General features: G+C 36.5%; 1 long non-coding RNA gene across 1 annotated transcript in view; it reads right to left on the reverse strand.

Moving 5' to 3' along the window:
* Nucleotides 1–4795, reverse strand: part of LOC117287062 — a 31756-nt gene that overhangs the window by 4376 nt on the left and 22585 nt on the right. The gene's annotated exons all lie outside the window — the stretch shown is intronic.

The following is a 4795-nucleotide window of genomic DNA, read 5'->3' on the forward strand; positions in this document are numbered from 1 at the left end:
AATTTTTTTAAAATTAAAAAAAAAAAAAAAAAAAAAAAAAAAGAATTTTAGGACAAATAATTTACAGGTGGCAGAAAATTAAAGGTATCTTTGCACTTAGTTGGAAAATATAAATTCAACAGTACATGGAATTCAGAATCAATAAAGCAAAGAAGATTGTGCTGTTTTCAAGTTCTAAGAATCTTTAGAAATAACTATAAAAAAATAAAATTCCACTAAAGTCAGGAGTCAACAACGGGATGGCTCTCTCAATGCCATGAAAACTTCATTTCTAGTCTTTAAACACAGTATACCTTTCAAAAAAGTTCCCAAATTTTTCAAGCATAATTAATTTTCAAGCATCCGTTACATGACATGTGGATACTGCAATGAAAAAGCACAAGCTTCCCTCCATGCTAATATGGCCACATATTACCAATTGCCAACACAGCCAGAAAGTTGGGAGAAGAGCTCTATAAATCTAGAGATATATCAGCTGCTTTGTCACATACATCAGGAAAAGGGCAACTTCCAAGTCTAGAAGCTGAGCACCACATCTCACAAAACATTTGTTTAAATCAGTATATGATTATAAAGAAACAGATATTCTTCAACTTTCTGTATTGAACATGTTTTTCTACTGCTGTCCCCTGATTATAAATAAAATGATAATGAAGAGACTTGCAAAAAGCTCACAAGAATAAAATAAACCCATTAATAGCGCATGGCAAAAGCAAAGGAATGCTTTGAACTGGGTAACAAATAACTAGAGCCAATGAATTTTCTCAGAAGAAAGTATCTAATTTCCTGCAAATATCCCCAGAGTCTGCAGCAAGAGAAGAACAACATTGCCTTCTGTGCCCTTTGTATGATGCAGCATTGCAAATAACAAACTAATCCCCTTTGGCAGAGCATGATCTACAGATGTATGTCTTAAGGAGACAACAGAGCTGAGATATTTTCAGCAATTCAAGATACCAGAGGCTCTGGGATTCTCCAAAGTAATTGTTTAGCTGGGATAAAATTGCTTTTCATTTGTTTGTAGCCCACAGGCCAAAGTACATGAAAAAAATACTGACTGTTACTTGAGTTGCTTCTGTTGCACCAGGAAAAATTACATTCATTCTACCATCAGCAGAGTGACTGGACTTTAATATGTTTTTAAGAGTTAGGCTCTTATCCAGTGCCTGTTGGGGCTTGCCGTTATTAAAATTAGATGACTGAACATTTTGTCAAAGTAGATGTCTCTGAGAATGAGCATGAAGCAGGCAGACACGAGATGTTTTGGGGAATTCAGCTTTTACTCATCACATAAACATTTATGGAACATTTGTCATTTGCAGGATGTTATGTGACATAGTGGGGAATTAAAGTAAATAGGAAAAAAACCTTTCCTTCATGGGACATCCAGTCCAATAGGGGAAAAGACAAAATAAACAAACATAGACTTGCTAAATACTAAAAGAAGGTTCATACCAGGCCTTCCTTGATGAGGTTTTGTTCATCTAACCTTTGCACAGAGGCGCAAAGACTTCATCAGAGTCTTGTACCACTGAACACACACAAGACAACTCAGCAACTCAAAGATTTCTTAGCATCAGAAAAAAAATAACTCAAAATGTATCTCTAATTGATATTGGCTCCAGAGTATCAGCATTGAGTATTAGATACAATACACTGCTACAGTATAAAAAAATTGGTAAGACGGACTTCTTGGTTGTGCCTATTTTCAGGCATTAACAGAAGAAAGGGCCATCCAATCACAAACTCAGTATTGCACAAGAAGTGAGACAGTAGATCGATAATATCAGTCTCCCTTGTCCCAAAGCCAACAATTTCAACCTATGTAACAGATAATCAAAGGTAAATCTTCATTCAAAAGCAGAATTTTTATATATTATGACTGGACTTTCTCCTTGACACTGCTATAATTGTGGATGGGTGAAGTCAGTAGATGTAAACAGTACTGTGAAGTTATTGTGATTTTTTGAGGTTTTCTTGCATAATTATTATGTCCTTCTATTCCATCATAGGGTTCTAAAAGGGAGCAGAAACAATAGAAAAATTATGCATAATTATGCAAGAGGATTTATGAAGGAGGCTTACAGGATCAGAGGCACAGGAGTGCACAAGAGTCATTTGTGGAATCAGAAACAGAAAAATCTACAATGGCTCTCTGCAAGCTGGAGAGCCAGAGTATACAGTAGCAAAGTTGAAACATGTACACATACCTACTCCCCACAATGAATGTTATTATGTACTAGAAATGTGATCTAGTAAAAAAAAATTTTAAAGCTTAAAGGCCTAGAAGCTCATTGTAGAATTGCTAGTGCAAGCCTGTGTTTGAAAGCTGAAGAAACTGGAAACTGCTGTCTAAAGGCAATGGCAGAGACTGAAGCTCTTCCAAATGGGAACACTTCCTTCTTCTTTCCCTTTTTATTCTATACAGACCTCAAGCCTATTGGTTGAAACTACCCACATCCAGAGTGGCTCCTCCTCTTCCATTTACTGGACTGCATTTTAAGCATCCATAAACATACTCAGAACTTAGCAGTCTTCAAGGCAATTCTTACTCAACTCAAGTTGACATGTTTCAATTAGGGTCACATTCATATAGCAGCTGATTTGTAGACAGGTCTGACAATCAATTCGATGTGTCAAATGTTGAATACAAAGTGTGAAATTGAAGGAGTTTCCAGGCTAAATCTACAGACACTTCTGATAGTTATAAATAATTATAATTTTCAGTCTTTTTATTGCTCTAATACAATAAGAGTCATAGACACTCCTTGGCTCCAAGAAAAGAAAGCTACCTTTACAATGAAAACTACCTACTAATAGGCTTTACAAAGGCTGGTAATCCAAAGTTGTTTTCCTATTGCATGGGGCCTGGGACAATAAATATCTAACTGCAGGATTGCTCCAACAAAGTGAGAAAAAAAATGTACCACATGTAACAGCCATTTAACAAGTAAAGATGCTAATTATTATTCATTCATTCATTCGTTCATTTATAGAAGAGGTCTCACTGTATTTCCCAGGCTGGCCCAGAATTTGAGATTCTTCTTCCTTAGCCCCCAAAGTAACTAGGATTACAAGTACAGGCTCAGTTTTGGTTATTTGAAATGTCAAGTGGAAAGGCTCAGGAAATAAGTTTCCTAGTAACAGAACACATCTTGTGACTATACTGAAAAACAATGAATAGTGAATTTTGAAATAGTGAATTTTACAGTATGCAAATTATACCCTAATAGGAACAAGTAAAGGCCAAAACAAGCAAAGGCCAAGATAAATGATTTTTAAAATTAAAACAACTATTGTTTATCTTATATTCTCAACGCACTGTTTTCCTCTGTTATAGTTTTTACAAAGGTTATCCTATGTTGTAGTCAGTTTTGTAGCTCTCCAGCTAGATTTTATTATGATCAAGAACAATCATCTCTAAGATTTATTCCTTTTAACCAAGTAGTGACCAAAAATATTAACCAGTTTCCATTTTTGCCTCAGGGACTTTATAATATCCTCACTAGAGTTGTTGAACATTTGGGAAGAGCCCAGCCTATGCTTATAAGAAGCACAGATTACAGAATCTTTGAGCTGAGTTATCAATCTTCTCTGGCCTGTAGTCTCAGACTACAGCTCACACCACCAACCCTCCTGATTCTCAGGCTTTCAAATCAGACTGGAACCCTACCATCAGCTCTTCTGGACCCCCAGCTTGCTGACTGAAGATCTTGTGACCTCTTGGCTTCCATAACTGCATGAAAAATTACACACACACATATATATGTGTGTGTGTGTGATGAAGAAAAATTGAATTGGTCTCTTGAAGAATGATGTGTGTGATCAATAGTCACTTTAGTGGCTATAGAGTACAAAGGATAAGTAAAGAGCCCAGGCTAGGCTAGATCATGTTTTCCTCCTCCTCTAGGTATCTCTAAATCTAGGCATACTAGCCAAAAGCAAGGGATTTTATTTTTTAGACAATGCGTTTGTTTCTCTCTATGCTCACAGACTTCACCTCCTAGAGGAAAGCTTCAATCCATGCCAAATTTAAACATGAAGTCCTAAAATGTCTGCTCTGTCAAGAATATCCCAACATATCCAATGCTATTCCAGAAAATGAGAGATAGAAAGCAAGAGAGATGGGGAGACAGCAACAGAGACAGAGAGACCATAATACAAAATATGAGATGAGAGACCATCTCAGAGAGTTGAGAGAGTAGCCTATCCGTAGGAAGGCATATCCCAAAAATCATAAGTGAGGGATAAAATGAAACAACCTGTCAGGTAAAGGTGGCTTTCTTGCTTCCAAAATTCCCCCTGTACCTAACCAACACATCTGGGACTCTTAACTCTGTCATCTCCCTTTCACATCAGTAAAGCTGAAGTGTTCTTGTGTCAGAGCGGGTCTTCTGGAGCCCACCTAAGCAGCAAAGATACAATTACTGTACTTATCCAATACAGTAATTGCCTTCCAAGAAGATATTTTACACAATTTTTCCAGTGACTTCATCTAGCTGTCTTTAATAACTTTGGTCATTTTCGCTTTAACATTATGTATGGAATTGCCCCAGACTTTCAAGGCAACATTACTGAAAAATCCTACTTTTATTCATGTTTGGAATTCTTTCAAAAATTTAATTGTTAAATGTGTTCCAGCATGACCACAATATTGCATGGTTATCTTGTAAGCAGTAGAGGACAGGAGAGAGAAGCAAAGAGGGATGAGAGGGACATACTTCAGTAACTTTCTGAAAAAGAAACTGAAGTAGGGTTATACAGTAATGTCCTCCTAGTTAAAATATATATATAT

The sequence above is a fragment of the Fukomys damarensis genome, unplaced genomic scaffold, assembly GCF_012274545.1.
Source record: "Fukomys damarensis isolate Sample0158 unplaced genomic scaffold, DMR_v1.0_HiC HiC_scaffold_3, whole genome shotgun sequence".
NCBI classification, from domain to species: Eukaryota; Metazoa; Chordata; class Mammalia; order Rodentia; family Bathyergidae; genus Fukomys; species Fukomys damarensis.